Below are 23,547 nucleotides of genomic sequence, written 5' to 3'. Positions count from 1 at the left end.
TGCATTAACTTTAGCAAAAAACATAACATATATGTGTTTCTAATCTTTCATGTTCAATGTAAAACTTATACTCGTCAATAAAAAAAGATTTTATATTCTAGCAATATATCGACTTCGTGTAGTGATCTAATTTGAATTTAAAATAATATATACATAGCCAGTCACTAATACAACGTAATCTTCAATCAAAATAAGTTTTTATAGACAGTATAGTAAAAAAAAAGTTGCATAAAACCGACTTCAGCATTGATCAAGTTAGTACGAAACTTATGCTGGAAATAGAAATAGAAGCATCGCATCGAAGTATCAAGCATTAAGGCGGTCGATTCTTAAAAAACAATATTATTGATACCAAATAATAAATGGAGCATGGTTAATCATTGTGAGATCATTAATGTAAATGACCAAGGAAATATGTATGTATGATACAATGAAAATGGCAAAATGATCTGATTACTAGTATTTACTATTTTGCTCTTGAATAGTATTAGTCGCGGTCTACTTGGTGAGCTACGGTCGACTGCATTGCGGTAACAATATCGTGGAGGTTCAACTGCTTCACTTGTTAATATGCAATATGTTTAACCTACATTTAACAGTTTCGCTTAACCTTCAATCATCTGTTCTTCATTATATAGTATAAAACAAAGTCGCTCTCGCTGCGTCTCCGACTCTATGTGTGCTTAAATCTTTAAAAATATGAAACGGATTTTGAAGCGATTTTTTTTAACAGATAGAGTGATTCAAGAGGAAGGATAATACATGTACACCCGTGCGAAGCCGGGGCGAGTAGCTAGTATCATATATTTGTAATATGGCAAAAAATAAGTGACAAGTTTGAAAATGTAAAAACATTGTATATGTTTACTTTACTGAATACATTAACTTAGGTAAGCACTATATTATAACAGAAATCAATATGTTTAGTTTTTAATGTTCCAGAATCAAAGAAACTACACCTGAATTGTTGCTCCGTCCATCTATACTATACCTACTTGTATTTCGGAAACTACAAATGCATTTGAAATTCAAATAAATACAGTAGTAAAATTTGATTAAAATTGACGGGTAAGGGATGAAAAAGGGAAAGGGGTAGTAAACGCTTTTTTTTTTTGTAATAAGACCGAAAATGTTTAGTTTTTAATGTTCCAGAATCAAAGAAACTACACCTGAATTGTTGCGAAATAACCCGATAATGGTAAGAAATATGAAATGTTTTAAATAAAAGTTGTAGAGAAATGAATTTGCACAAAACAAATCCTCTTCATTTTTTCAATATAAGATAATAATAAATTTCAATATTAGATATTGAAAATTATTACTACACCGGAAACTTTGGAGGTCCCTGCAACTCCAAAAATCGTATTGTATTGAAAAAAACTATAATAATTAGTAAAAGTTATTTTACCTGCATTAATAATGTTTATAAATGTAAAAAAAAATGAGCGTCATTAAATTACGCGAATTGATCTGTGGGTACTAACTATACTAATAATGTAACATGCAATTTTCAGCGATCGTTTAAAGGAGTCCAAGCTTGCGGAAGGCTTTGCTGCGGCGGCGCAGGTCCGGACCGAGGGCAGGAGTGGAAGAGGAGGAGAAGGGGTGGGGGGGGGGGGGGAGGCGTGGGCCGCGCTGACATCACCGCCGGAGCCAGTCGCTCTTACATCACCGTCAAATGCCTCCCACCAGCAGAGACGCCCGCGCGCCTGCTCCAATCCCTCCCCCTCTCACTTATCGATAACCGATCGTTCATTGCACGATACTAGTCCATACATTTACTATTACATATTATTTTCATTTACTACTGGTACCTTATTAAAATTCAATTAGTGACTGCTCTAATTAAACTAACACAACATAGTCTTGGAAAAAATACAAGAACAATCGAATTAATTATCATATTAATGAGAGTATATATTATAAGGAGGATATCTAAAGTATCTATATGAATATTAATAAGGCGGTATTCGGATCCTTTTATGGAAACAACGGGGATGACGACCTTCTAATAGTGTCGACAAGTTTCATAAACAGTATTTAGTTCTTGCTGTGTTTCTGTTGTTGGTATTGGCATAGTATGTGAAGGACAAATAGAAACATTTCACAGTAATATCGTTAAACATATACTAGAATTAGCGGAGCCAATAAGCGAAATCATACTATTCCGTAGTTACTTATATTTCTATTGTCTATAGTAAATAGAAGTCAGAGGTTTTATCTAAACGTGTTACAACAACAGACTATAACTGAAATGGCATTACATCACTGTAAGATTAACATTACAATGTAAATTAAGTAGCTATTATGTAATGAAGAAAACATGACAAATACTTATTTTTACCAACTATAATTGCTTATAATAATATGTTATTACATATTATTATAAGTAATTATAGTAACAAAATAGTAAATAGAACAGGCATAGCAGTAGGTTCAAAACCTTAGAACCTTAGATCTCCGTAGATATTAGACAACACTAATCCTGTGATGACTGAATAAAGTAGCATGTAATATTACGCACACAAGATCAAGGATATTCTTCGCCCACAGTTACTACTTAATAAGTGATTTCATGACAATTCGTACACGTAATTGTCTTAATTGGTGGTGGCCTTCATTAAGAAGTTAATAACATAAATGGCGTGGCATAATAACTTCAGAGATTATTATAATAGGCACCATAGCAACTCAAAATGAGGACACGCGAATAACGTTTCGGTATAGTATAATTAGTCGTAGAGTATTACAGTATTGTGGCACGTTCGGCACAATATCTCAACAATGCAGCGTAGCTGCGGTTTCAAAGCCTAATAAGCCTATTCCGGAGATTGGTTGAAGCAAAAAGCGCGTTGTGTCCCACATTTCCCACGGTAATGATGTCAATTTGGTTTATCAATCACAGCAGGACGGATGCGAAGCGGTGTCGGCGCGCATCCAGTAACCGACCGTGGGCGGTGGTGTTGTACCAAGCGGTTCAGTTCATGACGCGATTCAATAGACCAGCGGGATTTGCTACGTAATTCGATACAATCGTCATTAATTAGATAATAAAAAATAATAAAATCAGCAATCAAAATATTATTTGTCCAGAATACTTTAATAGTAACTATTCAATCTTGTGGTTTATTAACATGAAGAAAGTAATTGATGAAGCGAAAAGATTTGTTATTCTGTTACCGTTAGATGTTCACAATTGGCATAATAGCGCGGACAGGTTTAACAACACCTCGTGATGTGGTCGGTAATTTGAGCACGATTGCTGTTACAGCTAGCAACTCCAAGTCGTACTCGTGTCCATTGCTCTTTAACAATAGAGGCGCGAGGTCAAGCTTTGTGGCGCAACGATTATGTTCTTTACAGAACGGGTCGAAGACATCTTCGCAATATGCGTACATTGTAACTAACGAGATAATTGGGGAACGGAGATCATAAATATTCATCAGAATTAAATCGAGAACATTACTTGATAGGTAGAAGATAAAAGTGAACAAATAGACGTATTTTTTAGTAATTAATATTGATATAAGATAATTATATAATGATAATATTTACAATTATCAAAAACTTCTTCCGCTTGATATTAATCATTTCGTATCTAATCTTCCTGTGCAAGTTTTGACTATTTGACATAGAAATAAAGGAAGTTGTCCGTCAAAGAGAGCTGGAATGTTGTATAAAATGTAAGCATATATAACTAAAAGTTTTGTATAAAATGTAAGCAAATATACTATTTGCAGATTCACTAAAAAAGAAGTGGCATCATCAAGCAAGTCACATAAATGTCATGTTAAACTAGTGTTACCAGAATACATAAAATATTCCCGCTACGCAGAGAAAGCATTGCATACAAAGGTGGTAAAATAAAATTATAACTTTTTTATCTTATCTGATTTTCTAGACAACGTGAATGCTCAATGCCGAGGGATAACTGCTAATATTTATAGCAATATTTATTCTAATATACGCGGTTGCCACGAGAGTTTCACGGGATTCTAGCTATAGAATATAAATAATATAAATAACTGCTTTAGTTTACTAAACAAATACGATATATTAGTTAGTATTAATAAATAATTCGGATGAGACATGTTGCAATTTTATTAGTATAATTTGAATTGTAAAAGATACTAAAAAATCTTAATAGCGTTTATTTATATTGGCGACCTAATAAAACCTTGAAAGTAACGTAGCAGCCTTTGTAAACATTAAATTATTATTGTTGCTGTACACTGTACACAGAGAGCATGGGTCTAATAGTTTCGAATTTAACATTTTGTTACCTGTTAGCAATATTAATATTAACGCCGAACGATTGTGATGTCGTCAGCATTGTGCTATTTGGTAACACATCCGTTTTTTTGTTAGTCTAATTTGCCGTACTAGAACAGGATTATGTTTTATTATTTCTTATATACCTATCTTCGGATAAAATATAATTTTCACTTGGGTAAAGTGAATAACTGAAATTTGAAAGGAGATATATGTTTAGATATTTATGACATTTATTAAATTCATATAGGTTGAGAATGTTGAAGTGTTGATGATTTCTTATGAAGTTGTGAACTTGTGAAGTTGAAAAAGAATCAAAAGTTGAGATAAATCAAAACATTATCAGCGGATGACAAAGAAGTCAAATTAAAATGATTGAGATAAATCAAAACAGGTCAAACAACGGGATTATTAATCAATCAAATAAACTTATGTTAATATTTTTATGTATAAATTTATATTTGGCTATAGAATCAAATTAAACAAAACAAGAAATATTTGCATAAAGTAAGAAAATAAATACTAAGTAACAACTTTAGTAGCTGCATGGTTAATATTATGGCTAATATATGCCTAATATGTGGCTGTATTATGCCTAAAAAAACGAACACCCTCGCAATTTATAAGTAACCCTGATATAAAACCGAATAAGAAGAACCAAGAAAAACCGGTTACAAAATTGCAAATAAGAAATCAATTTGCGCCCTAGGTCATTTGTTAGCACGTACTTCGTGTAAATAATATTACGGGTAAGATTCTCAATTCAATTTAGAGAATTAACTTATTTTAACATATTGTTCAGTCAGATTGTTGGCCTTCCGGCTCGTATATCTAAATTTAATTGCTTCTTTTCTCATACAACATCAGTTTTCGTAAATTTTAGGATTTTATCTAGATAGTTGAGAAAAATATCATTTATCTATTCATTCGGAAACATGTAGACTCAAATAAATTACTAATGATAAAATGTTTATTTTCATTATTGTTTATTCCTTTTATATTTCCATTATTACTATGAACACACTCACGTATCGATTTTTAACTGGAACGCCTGAGACAATTACGTGTTACACGTACAAATGTTATTTTGGTGCATGTACCGTATTTATATTCATATGCATGTTGTAAAAAAAAAATTATATTAATATTACAAACAGACACTCCAATTTTATTTATATGATTAGATGTATAGAAAAAATTTAATAAATATTTTTTTTAAGATTCATTCATCCTTTTAGTGGTCGTAACGTATAACAAATTCAGGCTTATTTTAGATCTAACAACAGATATATTCTTATTATTCTATTAGATAATTCTATACTGTATTTATTCATTTAATCTTTTATGGAAATAAACGTTTAGAAAAAGTATAGATATATACAGACATAAGTACAAAATGTATCTTAAATATATCACCTGACCTAATGATATCGATGTCAAAGTCAAGCTAAAATCTAAATGATCTATCATGCCAAGTACGACTACAGTTAACGACCTAACAAAAATCAATTTTTAATCTATGTACAAACGAAGATAATATAAAAAGAGCGCCGACGCTCTGAAGATATATATTTATGTACATATCCAACCGACAGCCCGAGATTGAGATTAAATATAGATGTAATTTTTAATATTATCATGTGCATATCTTTCTCGTAATTGATGTCAAAACTAATAAACGGAGTAAGAATCAACATGTATCAACAGATCAATTATTTTACGAATTAAGTTTTGTGAAGACCCCTGGACATATATCGTACAAACGGCAGCAGCGAACAGATTGAAATTTTTCACAGAATATGTTGTATTTAACAACATATTGGTCAATATATACCTACACAAAAAATTGGAATTAATAGTCCTCAAAAGCTTAAGATATTTTTCTTTATGTTTTCAATACGTCACCTACGATTTTGTAATTAATTTCTTAATAAAATAATAGATAGCGCTTTATATATTTTTTGTTCATTGTTGTCGTTTGACTATTATAATGAACTAAGCTGTGCCAGCGACTTCGTCCCCTTGGAATAGTGACCTTGGATAGCAATTTTAATTATTTAGGTTAATTATAAAAAGCCAAAGAAAAAAGCTTCAAAGTTGTAGTTTAAAAAATAACGAATTTGTATCTAAACTTACATCCCATATTTTATTTTACTTCTTTGAAGCGAATATTTTAATAGCATACAGCATATCCTAACTTCTACCTTAAAAAATTACGATACTTCTATACAACCTTTCATTTCCCCTTTCAACCCCGTAAAACCCTTTTTTCGCTTTTTCGTCTAGACTATCGACGTTCAAAATTTCATTTAAATCGGTTCAGTAGTATTGGCGTGAAAGCGCGACAGACAGACAAGAGTTACTTCTGCATTTATAATATTATAAGTAAAGACGGATGGCATCCTCAAATGTAAAGGATCACAATCCTTTAAATGTCATATAATATGTGTCAGTTCTGTCATCCACACAATAATTTTACATATAACTGGTAATCAATTTGAGAACAATGTCAGAACATTGTAAATTTTCATCAATATACACAACACAATTCTTAATAATTTTACGGTACTCTGGTTATTGAAACTCCAATAAAATAATGACCAGTATAATAAAAATATTATTCAATCATTCTCCTGGACGTCATAAATTTCAACTGTGCCTACAACATGATATACAAGTGATAATTACTTTCAACGCGCACGGAACCTTCGGTACGCAAACCTGAATCGTACTTGACCCATTTTTTGTATTTAAATTCTACATCATTGCGGGAGATGCGGCGCTATATCTAGTACTGAATTATTGAATGCCTACAAGTACAAACAATTCTTGTTTAAATGTCAACTATACAAGTGAATGTCTGGCATTAGATGAAATAGTGTTCAGTGGGTCTTAAGGTTTCGTGATTTATAATGTACTAAGCTTCTCTTGTAGAAACTCGGTTGTTATATTTGCATTAATTAACAACAGATTTAAAAACAAATCAAATGCTTGCCGTTGGCCACATACAGATTCGTAATTATTAAATTTTTTTGTCCGTTTCAGCCTGTACTTTAGCCTATGTAAGTATGGCTAATTGATTTGTGTTCATTGACATCCAAATAACCATATCATAAACCGAACATTACAAGTACATATCGAACTTACGGCCTCTGAAATAGGAGTCGAGGTCATTTCAAACTGAACTATCGCCGCTATTATTATAAGCATAACAACATTACGTCATTAGCTACTATTTGAAATATTTGGTTGGGCCGAATATAACAATGTGCACTGAACCACACATGATTATAATAAGTACTAACTAACAAGTAGTTAAAGTACTGTAAAGACGATATAATATGTATTTACTAACTTGTTAGTCAGTATTAACTGTACACCACTTAATACTATATGACGGTATGATTGATCAGTAAACAAATAGAATAGGATAGGAACTCCTTTATGATTATTTATTAATATATATCTAGAAAAAGAAATTGTAAAAACAATTAGCTTATCATTGTGTAGAATTTCATTCCCTAGAGTCTAATTACTTTGTGAATTATAGCTCGATAATTTAATTCATTGAATATTCATAGTAAATAACGGAGAGTTTTAGTCATAGAAAAAATCTATAAGAAAATATGATATTGCAATTTCTGCATTTTATTTTGCATGTTGTACTTAACTTAACATACATATATACTTATGTTTTACAATAGATTAAGAACAAACAGTATTAACAGAAATCGAAATTACGCGTCAAAATAAGACATTTTGGAAATATCACTATTATGTGTGGGAATCGTAACTTGCAAGCATGAACAGTGTACTATATATTTTGTGGTGCTGACCACAGACACCACAAAATATATTGTGAAGCCCGTGGCACCACACACACAAACAGTTCATAGATTTAGTACATTAGATTCAGATATTTAGTTTAGAATTTTGAACGGCTACACTACGAAAATTTCTATCTACTTCATGTTACTTTTATTACAGATACACATTCAAATCCATAATTAAATAATGCTAACGAAAACCTCTTATAGTTAATATAAAAAATCTAAAAGGCGATTTGTTGAATTGCTGTCAAAAACATTTAATTAACTTTAATGACTAAAGTTTTACTACTCAGTACCGAATATTTAAAATATTATTCCATTTGTTTTATTTCCTCAATTTATTTTTAAATATTGAACATAAGTCCTATGATAAGTTTCTTTAATTATACCAATAGGAATGAAGAGATTCCTATAATTAAAGAGAAGAGAATGTAAGAACATTCAGTTTAATATTGAATTAGGTTTTGTTATAAAACAGGTACCTGCTACAAAAAGTGTTAAAAATGTAGTAAATGTTGTGGTATAGTAACTAAAAAATTAAGTATTTTACAACATCATATCAAAAGCAGGAGTAGATGCAACAAACAATGACGGTAACAGAAAAACAAGAGACAAATATAATATGTTAAAAGCGTACAAGTCAACAGTAAAAGAGAGAGTACACCATAATAATTAAATGGAGTAGAATTTAGAAAGATATGGAGTATGAATATAAAAATACAAATATTTAAAAATGTTGTCCTGAACACAAATGTAAAAATGTTGTACTTATATCGTTACAGATATGGTCATTTACAAAAATTTAAATGCAAATGAAATAACCTCAACCCTTGGTAAATTGGCAAATGAAACCGTATTTGCCTTTGTAATTCAAGCAAATAATAAGTCATATACCTTCTTATGGTATCTAAGGCATACAATCAAAGTAATCTTTACCCACTATAGAGGCCATACTATTTAACCATAAAAAGATAATCAATCCAATACTTTAAAGGCGCCTAACGGTCAGTAGGTAGTACAAGACTAGCTTTTCCGTCAACGAACAACTAAACGTTTTATATTATGCGTTATATACGTGTGTATCTTACGTTTTATTCACCTGTGTACAAATCAATGGCAGTTTTCCACCGACATAGTACGTACGTAAATTAATTTCACACAACGTCACTGTAAATAAACTGGCATGTTTGTTCAATTAGCGAAACTAAAAAAATATTCAATATTATAACCGAGCATGTACCATGCGGGCGAGCTGATCGCGCGGCACTGGTGACCGGCGAGGCGAACGATAGCAAGCAGCCGACCCTATGCCTGCCTACTATGAAACACGCGCGGCGACACGCACTAACGTCACCAATACCAAGTAGCGATAAGTGCTTAGTGTTTCACTTCAAAACCAAACAGTACTAAAGTACTACATTCACAGATTACAATTAGCACCACGTAGTCTTGAAAATACAATGGAGTGGTGTATATTTATTATTGGCAATATTTTCAAGTCTTACAATACAAACAGGCGCCTTACGTATAGTGTCGTATTTATTAAACGCGCTTGGTAGAGTAAGCATCGTTGCCTCGATGCTGATAACAGCCCGCAGTATATTCATCCGTTTATAGTGTTCATATACACATAAGGTAAACAAACTGCAGAACTACGTACCGAAGATTTATAGGCGGTGCATTTAAAGAAAAGCAACTGTATGAAAAATTTGAATATTGTTTTGAAACTGCAGATATGATTTCCGTTGTTTATGTTAACGAAGTGGGCTAATATTTTTTTATTGCCATTGATACATACACTTCAAAGATTGAGTTCATGGGTTCAAATTTTGTGTGGGGGCCGCTTGTCCCCACTACTATCAAACACACCTTAGTAATTTCGTGTATTGATAAACTAAGGGAACGTGCCGCAAATCAGAAGCAATTTATATTACATTAAAATGAGAATGTTATTATTAAGTCCGCCTGCTTAGTGGTTTCGCATTTTAAAGAACTAGTGAAATATGAAAATAGACGAATTAATTCAGTGTCCATATAAGATCATATATTAAAACAAATATATAAACAAACAAACAATTTGTTTATTTATATATTTATTATAAATAAACAAATTGTGCAATGTTTCCCAGGGGGCGGTGGACCTGACACGAACAAGCTAGTAAAGAAACCGATATAATCGCCATGACTTGCCTTCTAACCCCCAAGCTGTTTGAACAAGTGCGTTTGGTGTTCGCCTAGACTACACTAAAGACAGGAGTGACGTAAATATATTACGTATATATGTAAGATTAACAGATAGGTTTTAAAATTAAGATGGATTAGACAAAGATAATGCCTAATATTCAAATTAAAGTTTGCATCTTAAGTTTTATGAAGTATTTTAGACGAAGAGTATTTTTATTAATGTCTAACAAGGTGATGGCTCATATAAGCCTGTGCACGTTCAGCTAGCTATTACAGGTAAAAAGCTGGGAAGAAACTCAACTTATTATTTTTTAAAATAGTACATAACATTTACATAAAAAAAAAACTGTTATTTTCAAAACTAACCCTTTTTTTTATTTTTTAAGAGATTACGTCAGGTTAAGGGATAAAAACTCAGTTCATTTAGCTTTCCCTCCCATATCATTCAATTACCAACAAATTAACCAAAAACGGGGAAAGATTCATTTTTTTTTATTTTTTTCAATGAAATATTAGCGTTAAATAAAAACTTTTCTCCACTAACGCTTGACTGTATTTTAAAGTAAATTTTCTACAAATGAAAATCGCTGTCTATTCGCGGTGCGACCAGTAGTTACAGCGATATTGGTAGTTGAATGAAAAAGGATCCTTTTTCATTCAAAATTCGATATCTCAGAGAGAAATGGTCGTATCGGGGTCCTGAAAAAAGCAGCTTGAAGCTGAATAAACAGGCTATATAATATATGATTTGAATTGGCGTAGCTCAAAAATTTTTTTCCATGGCCATAGAGTAAAAAACAAAATGTATAAAATTGATAAAGAAACATTTTCGCGCTTCATCTCAGGATTGCATGAGAACCGGTGCTCATAAAAATTTTTAGCCATAAAATCTGAAAACTAGACTGTTCGAGCTTCAAGAGCTTTATTTTTAATCTTTCTGTACGGCCATTTTTCACTGAAATAGAGTCTGTTGAAAATCAGCCATAAATTTGGAAAAAAAATCTGTTACCCTAATTTTCGTGAGAAGTGTAGCTACGTTCGGAGTTTGTATTCGCGGTAGAAAACGAAATTAAAATAACAAACATAACCGACATAGTCCAAAGCATCAGGAAAGTAAAGTGTCAACGAGGCAGTCACAAGCTCAGTTTACCATTAAACGCCAGGGGAAAAATCGTGTGTCTTATTGTTAGTAATGACAATGCAGCGACGACACCAGCGACGGTGTTAGGACCCCTACAGTGTTGCAAGAGTCGATGGATTCTGTTGGCTTAGGACCGTAGTTTATGACATAATGAGAACATATGTGTTGAGAACTATATTTAGCAGTATGATGTAGCAATTGTGATTATTCCTTTATTATTAATTTCGTTGTGTCATGTATGACGTTAACATCCAATTCCTTTTTGTAAATATTGAAGCAAATTTAAATGGATTTGCGTTTCACAGAAGACCTTCATGATAATTTTATTAAGATAGACACTATATAAGTTTGGATTAGATAAGTATTTTTTTTATAAACAAAACTTTTTATCAATGATGAAAGCCAACTTACGTCATCTACGCATATATTAATTATATGGAAACGGGTCTGTATTCTCTGTATATTATTTTTTGATAAGGATTCCCAATATGTCATGTCTTGTAGATTAATCCGATTTGTAGACCGTCGTGCATCGAGTAGAAACAGTTTCCGCCGCAATTTAGTATGGACTGCACTTCATGTGGCCATTTCAGTCACTATTTCGTGATATGCACTTTATAAATATCAATCTTGGTTATATTTTCATTTATTTATTATTAGCTACTCGCCCCGGCTTCGCCCGGGTGTACGTGTGTTATACATATAAACCTTCCCCTTGAATCACTCTATCTATTAAAAAAACCGCTTCAAAATCCGTTGCGTAGTTTTAAAAATTTAAGCATATATAGGGACAGACAGACAGCGACTTTGTTTTATACTGTGTAATGACAAAAAAGTTGGTTTATGTTAATGCAAAATACATTTATATACTAACTACCATTTAATATTTAGCAAAAATAATAAGATTGGTTATATCGTGAAATTAAAAATAGTAGTATTTAAAGTAGTTTTATAAAATAAATTATAAAATGAAGGTATGGTATTTGCCTCCGAAAAATATTGCTGAAAACAATGACTGGTTCATCAAACTCGTAAAAAATGTATGTAAGCGGAGTGACAAACAAAATGAATCTAGTAGAAATTGGTAAGTGTTCAAAATTTTATACTATAATTTTTTTTATTATATTATGAATGGGGGAAATACCAAACATGCACTCCTAAAGAAACTGTATATGTAGGTACAATAAATATGTTAATTCCCCATTTTAAAGCATACGTAATAGAAATGGTATTAATAAAACGTTTAAAAAATAGTATTGTTACTTTGTTTATGCAGCCAACTAGACAAAAAAAGTGAGTGACGTATTATAAAGCAATTATGAAAAAAAGATATACTTTGTATTATAATACATCACGTATATAATACGCAGCAAGTCCTGTAAATACGTTATGTATATATGTACGTATATTATTAATACGTATAAATTGAATCACAAATTAATTAGTCACTGGATAAAATAATTAGGCTAACAATCATACTATTTTCGTTTCGTTTTTTTATGTAAATGGAAAGCCAAACAAGCTGTCGGATTACCTGATAGTAAGTAGCAACCGTCGCTTATATGCGATATTAAAAATTTAGGGTTGGGGTTGGCTTGAGGAACATCAGAAAAAATTAAGGTATGAAATCAGGCCCATCATGCTAAGTTTACCAAGAATTAATCACGACAGTTTCGAAGACCGACTATGCAGATCTTGTCTATATCACTGAGCACAATATGTTCATTAGACTCAATTACCACTCCTCATGCATCCCATACGAGTTGTATTGGACGATAAATAAAAAAAAATGTTCGTTTGCCAGTCTTCTATGAAGTATATGGATGAGTATTACGTCCTAAGATATTTTCACTAGAACACAATTGATTGTAATAAATGTAGGTAATGGATTAAACAAATGAAATTAGAAAGTGACACATTACTGGCGTCAACTACGATTATACGATTATAACAATGATAGCAATGAAATTAGGTATTAATCTTGATTAGCCCATCATTATAACACGTCGTAGGCACTTCAAGAATTCGCCGCAATAGGCCAGCTGTTTTAAAATGCGGGGTTGCTTTGTATTACGTTTATCTTCAGAAAAAGGTAGTTTTCGAATTTTTGTCTACATTATGTCTATTGATTATTTTATGGGGAAATAGTAGTGACTGGTCTAGCGAATTCAATCTTCAAAAAAACGACTAATATAAAACAAAGAGATAGCTGTAAAAATCAATTCATCAATAATCAGATACAAACTCTTCCATATATTTATATATTGGAAGTATGTAAATTCGTTCGCAAATATCCTGATTTATATAAAAAAGAGTATATTAAACATAATTATTCTGTACGATTGCAAAACAGATTAATTCTTCAAGACTCCAAACTTAGTTTGCACTCATCTCGTCCTCTGGCAACGTCGATAAAAATATATAACAAACTACAGTAATATTTGAAAAATATAAAAAAAGATAAAATATTTACATAACATACAAAAAAACACTTGTAAAAAAAATGTTATTATAATGTCAATGAATATTTGACAGATAACTTATCAATTATAACCCCAGAAAGGTAAAGAACGGGAAAGAAAAGTATAGGAAATTTTTATGTTTGAATAAGGCTTCATTTTAGCCCGTTATCTGAACTGATAGGACCCAAACTTCCTACTTTACTGCACTGCGTCACTCTATCATTGGTGAATGTATCAGCTCTCTAACCATCTGTGTAATATGCTTATTGTTAGAATGAACTGGAGATAAGAGGAATACATAAGGCTTCCTTCGTGTTTACTCAATCTATCTGAAAATAATAAAACATTTCAATGTAAACATACATACATAAATGTTTTATTTTTAGTATGTAACGTTTTCATAGGATTTTGTAAAGAATGGCAAATTTGTCTATTTTTGTTATAAGAACAGGATATAATATATTTTTTGTTTTTATATAATTGAAACGGCAATAAATCTGGGTCAAGTATAATAAAATGAAAATCGTCGTATCGTGTACGGGTACATTCATGATCTGCGCCACGAAAATCAAGTCGACGCGTGACACTTGTACGTTGCTGAAGACTAAGATGTTTTTTAATAATTATATTTTAATTATTTATAATTTATAATTACATTGCTAGTAATGAATTCATTAATTCACATTACTAACAATCCCATTCCCCCCAATGAATGACATTAGAATGGTGCACCCGTCTGAGCAAACGGTTTACGCTTACGGGGCACAAGTGGAGGATGACAAGATTACCAGGATGTTATCCTGACAGTTCCAAGAGGCAACCGTGTGGAGGTCAACCTGATATGGTACAGTATGGTACATTGCTACCAACGGGGTCAACAGTCCACACTACTAACAATCCCTTCACCAGACTTCAAACTAAGATGTAATGGCTCAGGACTATGTAATTTCATTGTCATATTTCAGCTTTCAAACCGAAAGACATTCTTATAAATCAAGACGCAAGGCTGTAAAAACTGAGACAGAAGTATTATACGACTTTAATACAAAGTCTTACAATTACAGACCTATTACAGTTGATTTTATGAAGTGAATATCGTTACAATATGCAGAAGAAAAAAACGCATCGATTCCTTGAACAGTGATTTTGAGACATTGGATGGTCGAGCAACATATTTACATAAAGGATATATTTAAATCGATGACATATGCTAGGCATAATATAATGGACCGATACCTATTTTTTTATCATTAATGTCACGCACATTCACATTGTCAGCAAATTATTGTATACTAATTATCAAAATTAATTTTTTGGTTCATAAATAATTTAGAATGAAAAACTTAATAAGCATTTACGGATTTGACTTTACGTACAATAAATAAATGAAATCGCATTAAAATATATTCCTATTTTTTTTTTTATATTGTCCTGATCTGTTGGCCTTAGATGGCCTTTATATCGCACCTTTATATACACCTGACAGACACGACTTCAGTCTAAGCACACCGATAGGAGTTTGAAACTCGGCTCAAGCCGTCGTAATTTCTTTCCCCGTTTGAATGTGATAGGTTGGAAATCGATATAAATAATTAATGTACACATTGTACAATTTTATTATATGTCAATACTCGATATAAAAAATATTATTTATATTTAGGTAAAACACCTAGAATTATTAATATAGTCAATGATTGCCAAGTAGTTACACCCATCAATTCATTAGAAAAAAGGTTACACTTACTACAGTGATATTATACATTGACATCTGTTATTCCTGACGGGGTATTTTGTTTATTATGGGTCTGGCCATCGTCGAAGACTTAATCGGAAAAATAAATTCAAATTGGAACATAAAGTCTGTCATATTCTAACTCACAAACTTTCGTCATTAATAGGAATAGTAGCCATGACTAAGGCCTTCAATGTACACTGCAAATTGCAATGTACACACATGGCAAAATTAGGCTTGAGCTTAACGGAAATCTGTAGATTTTGCCAAGCTGAAGAGAACATAAATTGACGGATATTTTTTGAGTCTGTCATATTCTAACGCAAAAACTTTCGGCATTAATAGAAAAGGTAACCACTATACCATGATCAGGGCCCTCATCGAACACTGTAAATTGAATAAACACATGGAAATATTAGGGCTGACCAACAGCTTAAGAATAAACTGCAGATTTAGCCAAGCTGAAGAGGAAATGCTACTACACATCCTATATGGTTATAGCCCACTCATGCATAAACTATATATCTCCTTTGAAAAGTATACACTCTATCCTGAGGAGATAAAAACCATCGATCGGTTTTATCCTTTTTTAAGTCTGTAATATCCTATATTAATTCTTGTCCCTGACGGATCTAAAACGGTAGCGAACTTTGAAAAAGGCAGATTTAGCAAGTACAAAAGATCCATCCCTATATATCTCCTTTGAAAAGTAAAAAAAAAAAACACTAAAAAGGGCGAGTACCATGACACCTTCTTCGACTTAGTAGTCTTAGTATTAATAAACTTACTATTGTTAGAAATAAATAATAAAGTTTGAGTACAAAGTCACAAATGTAACGATATATTTCGCCATTCCATATGATATCTATTTATTATATCTAAAATATAACTATTTAAATTAAAATGTTTTATCGTTCTGAGAACACTGATTAGCATAATAAATTATGCTAGTTTATCATGATAAGACATAAACAAACCAATTACCTGCCGGTGAAATTTCAAATAAGCGCCTTATATAATAGGTACATTATCTGTATAATATTTATATGGCTAAATCATAACAAAATAACTCTCACACACTCAATTATTTCAATATTATATTATTTTTACAAGAAATATGGAGGAAATCCGCGAAAATAAATATTATATGGAAGAACTAAGGGAAAATGCTTATTGGCTATTTGCTGAAAATGCCACATGTTCTTGTAGAATTGTTTTAACCTACCTCATTCTCATCTACCCTTGCCAGTATATATAAAAACAGCTTCCTTTTTTACATATATTCATCTCAATTTGATATTAAAAAAGTAAGTAAGTTTAAACACCAAAAGCATGTATGTCACTCTCGTAGATACTCGGTAGTACTCTGTATGTAATTGAAATGCCAAACAAGCTGACGGCCCACTTGATTGTAAATGGTAACCATCACTTACATAGATGAACAGCTCTACAGACATCTCATTATCATGTGGCGCCCGTGATACCACTCATGCGTTGTCATTCCGGATGGCTAAGATGTCATGCAACTTCACTACCCTATCTCAACTTTTAACCGAAACACAGCCAAAGCAATCTGTACATAGACATACAGAGATACCGACTACTTTTTGCAAACTCTAGGCAAAATATATACATGCTACAAATTCTTATCAACCAATATAAGAACCACGATCGTGACAATGAGTGACCACTCACAGACGTTGTCAATGCATCCGTTTGAGCCATCACAACATCGTAAATAATGACTAAAATAAAGTTGATCGCAATGAGCGTGTTGCGATATTTTGGCAAGTCGGCCGGTGCGTGTCGCGGACGACCGATGGCATCATCGCTGTGGAGGATCGTGACGTCACCGTGCCTTTTCCAAACGTGGCCGCCAGACGAAAATAGTCCCCGCCCCGCCACCAGCCGCGGCCCCTCACCATCGCATCGTCACCGACAGATTTAGCGAGCCGAGCATCGACGACAGTCCACCGCCTTCACAATCCAACAATGTTGAGTATTGAGAGCCTAGATTTTCAAAAATACCATTTCTTTTAGTACGGTATTTTATAATCATATGTAATGTTGTATTAATGATTTAATCCACTTGTGAATACATGCCATATCATTTAATCTTATTAATTGTCTTAAAATAGACATTAGAAATAATTTTCGGCTTCTGTGTAACAAATAAAAATATATTCCATGGACCCAACGTGTTTTTATTATAACACGTAGGTGGCAAACAAGTACACAGCCCATCTGTACTTAGTAGGTACAATAAAAATAGTGTAATTGATTAATTAATTCACAGAATATGCATAAGATGCAATTAATGATTAAATGCCATCGTTTTGTATCGAAAACTCTGACAGATCAGAACTTGATCATTATACTCTGATCAAATTAAGGTTAGGGCAAACTACAGGTTAAGGTGGTAGCCCACAGAATACTAGGAGGTCTAGGTTATACAGCAATAATTTGAAAGATTTTTGTAGCGAGAATAAAATATACGAAGGCTTTGGTGACGCAAAAAACCATAACATAAATGTATTTATTTCATCTCAGATGATTTCAAGGGGCCTTACATTTAGCAGGGAATCGACTACCATCACACTTCGTGGTGGTGTTTGTCATAAAATATGGGCCATGTATAGTATAATTTCGTTCAAATTGCTACTTCCAATTTTTTGAATCCTAAAGAGAGAATTGATTAATATTAATATCATGAGAAAAACAATCACAAAGCTTTTAATATGAGGGAATTAGAACAAAAAATAATGTCAGTGATGTGGAGTACATACAATTAGGTAGCCCAATATGAAATAAAACTCGTTTATAGCTAGCTCTACAAGGCAACTTTAAAATGATTAATGTATGTACTAATAGTGAACATACATACTAATGTCCATGCAAGTTTTAGTTTATTTGAGAAATGTGTTCTAATTTGTTGAGTGACTTACAGTTGTTTCTAAGAGATTGATAAGACCTCCTTTTATATGTACATAGTAATTATACCCAGCTAAAGTATAATAACACATGTACACCGCACAATAAATGTTATTATTGTTATAGTACCGAAATTATAGGAGAAGCAGGCATCAAGTTTAATGCCTAAATTCTCATAAGTATATGAGCCATGTAACATAAGAGTGTCATTGATGTAACATTGATCGCCATAACATGGTTCAAATATATAGTCGACTATATTATATATTAGACATTAATATAAACAATGTAACTTCCTGCTAACTCTATTAAGAACTTCATCCTAGGACGTAACTTATATTGTCTTGTCATGAGTTGATTATAAGCACATCAATAAACTACCCAATTCACGCGCATTCTCAATATCATAATATATATATAAATGGGAAAGAGATTGAGAGGAGGGATGGTTAGTAATAAGTGTACCGGAGGTCCCATTGTTAGCAAGGCCGATCAAGGCGATCTCCACGGGTCACCCTTTGTAACCACTGGATAAATGCTGTGAATTCGCCATAAAGGGCTGACTTACCTGATATATACCATACTCATTATATCATCCTAGACACACCTCAACACTTTAACATTAAAGTTATAAATTTCACCACTTAACTGTTCTCATACCAAACATAAGCGGAGATTCCTATATCCACAACGGATCTTTGAGTTTGTGATAATTTAATAATGTCATATAATCATAACCAACAATTCCAATTGACTTGCCACGTTACAATTTCCTCTCTGAGAATACTAACGGCAGGTACATCATCAACGTCAAATACGAATTCCAGTTAAAAGGTGACGAAGCTCAGAACTTCGGCGACGGAGTTTAGTCAGCTAGCGGAAGGTGTAACAGAGTGAATTCAAACAGATTAACAGTACACGACAAAAGTCATAGGTCTGAGATCATTTATACTCAAAATGGTCAAACTCATTTGTTGCGACAAATTGTGTTCAATTATCTCCCACACTTCAGTATAAATCCTCTAAATGTATTGCAGATGCGACTACAAAATTGCACAAAACTACAAATTATTCATATTCATACTGAATTTAAATTATTATAAAAGATTGAAACTCAAATACATAAGTTTTTGATCTAGAACTAAAACAAAATGGTATTTTTTTTAATTTTGTTACGTCATCACGTGAAAACTTGAATGATTTTTGTCAAATAAGTAGGTAGATATTTTCTTTATTTTAAAACTATGAGTTTTGTCAAGAGCGGTGGAATTCAAATTCAAATTCAAAATATCTTTATTCATGTAGGTCTATTACAGACTCTTATGATATGTCAAATCTACCGTCAGTTCGGAATGATTTCGATATGAGAAGAACTGACAAGAAACTCAGCTCGTATTTTTTTTTAATGTTTTTTAATATTGGTGACACTCTTCTACTGTATGATGTACCCTATAAAAAAAGGATTCTTATATTGAAAAATTGATCAGCACTCATATAGACGAAACAAGCTGAAATACTATATTTAACAAAATGAAATACATTCAGGAGTTCCTTGTATGACACGCATATTTAAATAAGAACGATACTTAATATACAAAAAATATTATCTTATTTAATATTAATATCTTATTATTTTATTTAATATTATAAACGCAGTAAAAGTTTGTGAGTATGGATGGATGTTAGTTAGTTTCACGCAAAAACTACTGAATGGATTTTGATAAAACTTTCCATTATATAGCTAACACATCAGAATAACATATAGGCTATAAATTTCACGAATGTGAAACCGCGAGCACAGCTAGTATCTAATATAATCGCTACAATACCACTGAGTCTACCAATTCTAGCTCCCAAGTAAGTTTGGTTTTTACAAGATATGACATCATAGTCCTCCTAAATGGCAATGCATACGGTTACTGCTACTACTATCATATGACCACGTGATATTTATGATGGTGTTATTATATAAAATTGGTAGAACTTTTTACTAATTTTAACTCGATCGCTGTTTGAGTCATTTCTATTTAAGTTGAAATCTATAATGGCGCAATCGTGAACTAAGTCATAATTCATGAGTAGGTATATATGTACATGTACATTTCAGCGTGACGAAATAAGCGAGATAGAAATCTACATAGTAAAAGGATCGACACATTCACAACCAGGAACATTCGTTAACATATTTAAGCCTCCGAACAGCTTGCTTTGTAAGCAGTTTTTGTTTGTGTTGCGGTTGTAGGGGGCGATTAGTCAGTGAAATTACAGGATACGAGACATGACATCATAGTCATCTGGAAGTGTAACGAATGAGTGGTGACACGGGTGTGACGTGATAACGTGATGTCCGTAGTGCTGTTCATAGACATAGGCAACGGTTATCGCTTACTATCATGTGGGCCGTCTGCTTGTTAGCCGTTATAATTCCATAAAAAATACACAGAATATACGTAACCATAATTTTTATAGGCCAAGCTGCGAAAAATAAATAATCACTATCATAAATTATACCTTGACTGATGTATCAATGCAAAAAAGACAAATACGGTTAAAAATATGTTTTTTAGAACCAACAAAGAAAACGAAAAGAGTTTCATTCATATATCAACAGATTAATACTTTTAAATATATTTACTACAGGTTTACTGATACTAATAATTCGGAGGTTAATCTTCATCGTAGATTGATACTGTTAAAAATGAGAATAGTGGTAACTCCAAACGTTTTAAATAGGTATTTACAATCCAATTAATTTCCTGACGATAAGACCATAAATATATTGAAATAAAATATGTCTTATCTTTAATAGATAGAAAGAAACGTTTGTAAAAAGTATGTTGAAAGCAAGACACTATCGTGTCGTATATAATCGAGACCTTATTTCGGAGCAGCGGCTTAGCTCACGTTTTATTCTGGGCGTTGCAAAACTTTCTTTTCTTAGGTACGTAGGTACGTTATGTTCGGCGTATATAGTATTAATATCGGTCAGTCATTCATTGCTGAAAACGCGCGCGACAGTCAATCGGTTCTGAGAAATCTACTCGCGATTCCTGGAAGCGCTACTATGCACGCACACACGTAAATCAGTAGGTGTAGCACAGTGCACACATCGTCGTTCACGGTCTCTGATAACACAGCCGTGACGAGACGTATCGGTGCTCTTGTTAAACACACTCGGTATTGCGTGCCCTGCTCAGTTTACACCTAATCAAACAAATTGTCGTACAGGAATTGTATGCGACACCGCCAGTAAAACAGAAAATCATTGATAAAATTATTAGAGGCATATATTAGCAATTCGCACTTCAAACACTTATAGGCAAATATATAATGCACGTGTCCGATAATAATTGCTACGACATTATATCGTATTTAGAAATTATTGGCAGAACTTGTGGTGTCTTACAGACTAAAATAATCCACCGTAAGATCAAACTTTGAAACTACAAAGAAATGATTTGTATCACATTAACAAAATATTTAATTATATTTCTTAAGTACAAAATACGACACATATGAAGAATTCATTACTAGTCACTATAAAATTATTTGTTACACATTCATACATTAATTAACATTAATTGAAACTAGTTTAATTACAAATATGCAGACGTCTAATTGAACTTTGATTTCTACACACTAAGGGCGATTACACACTTTCCGTATTTTGGATGGTTCTTAGTCTTACACGATGTTTTCAGACTTCTATTGCACTATACACCCTTTTTCTAAACTATAAAATAGTGATTTTCACTCTATACTCACGTTATACGTAATCTACGGTGCATCTGTGAAAATGATAGGATGAATACGAAGTCAGATGATTGAGCCCGTCGTGGCAAAATCACCATGAATTAATGGTAACCACGCATTAAGTCAACCTGACATGCTGTTGGTAAAATTGAGACCTCAGTATAGATAAGGACCAGTAAGGCCAATCCACTAGTCCTTATCTATACTGAGGTACTTATTTCACTTGTATTTCATTTTTATAATTTTTAAATTTACGTGGGTAACTATAAACTATTTAGTTTATAGATATAAACAACCATAGATTGTTTAGAGAGGGGAATATTAATACTTATTTTCTGTTACGTGAACGGTCGTCCTAGAAACCATAGATATTAATTTCTGGTAGATTCACATGATAGGTTGGGATTTGACTTCATATTCATTCTTTGATTCTTCACTGGGAGGTGTGGTTGAGTAAGAAATCAACTACCTGTTGGTAATGCATAAACTATTAGTTTTTTCTTGTATTTTTTAATGAATCTAGAATCTTACCAAGAATGTTTATGGTTAAATCTTCTTTAATACAGTATTTCTAGCATTAAACGAAATTATAACTAAATTAATTAATTACTCCTAATCTACTTCGTTTTACTGAACTCTAAAGATGTACATATATGGTATGTACATCTTTAGAGTTCAGTACCTAGATAGTTACAGCTATATGTCTACGTCATAAGTATAACCATGCACCGCCGAGCACAATAAATACGTATTGTGTTCCAGCTTGCATGATAAAATTATGTGAGTAAGGTGATTAAATAAGTTATATGCAACTTCCAATCAGACACACATAGTTTTAAACTACTGCAATTTAGTTATTTCAATATGTATTCTTTTCTCGTGCATTAACAGCATCATACTGACCGATGATCTCATCGATGGTTTTATTTGATGTTAACATTTCCGCCACAAATATCTGACGTACCTAACTGCCGCTGTAAATCAAATAACAATTCTGCTTTCCATTGCTAGTTTCTACACGCGAGTTTGTCCTGCGCACCTTAAATTCTCCAACTAGGAACTAAATACCAATCTTGAAGATTTCTTAATGTGGCAAAAGCAAAGAAACATATCTCTGCGTATAAAGGTATAAACTTATTTTAGACATGAAATATATAGTTTTTAGTTATTATATGGTTCGTCCTTTTCTTCCTAGACATTTTTTATGTATGATAATGGAATGGTGCAACCGCCTTCACTAAC

General features: G+C 32.4%; 1 protein-coding gene across 6 annotated transcripts in view; it reads right to left on the bottom strand.

The window, feature by feature from the left end:
• The window catches only part of LOC131844466 (uncharacterized), a 71,163-nt gene that overhangs the window by 43,001 nt on the left and 4,615 nt on the right, over positions 1–23,547 (bottom strand). For 2 of the 6 annotated variants that reach the window (XM_059193366.1, XM_059193365.1), the window contains exon 1: positions 9,191–9,357. The exons of 1 other annotated variant lie outside the window; for it this stretch is intronic. The gene's annotated coding sequence lies outside the window, so the exon portion shown is untranslated. Of the gene's footprint in view, positions 1–9,190; positions 9,358–23,547 lie in introns of those variants that run through there. 3 more of the 6 variants (XM_059193367.1, XM_059193368.1, XM_059193370.1) reach the window with 2 other exon arrangements.

This window comes from Achroia grisella, unplaced genomic scaffold, assembly GCF_030625045.1.
Source record: "Achroia grisella isolate CSIRO2021 unplaced genomic scaffold, CSIRO_AGI_Agris_v1 utg402, whole genome shotgun sequence".
Lineage (NCBI taxonomy): Eukaryota > Metazoa > Arthropoda > Insecta > Lepidoptera > Pyralidae > Achroia > Achroia grisella.
This window is presented reverse-complemented; position numbering and strand designations above follow the sequence as displayed.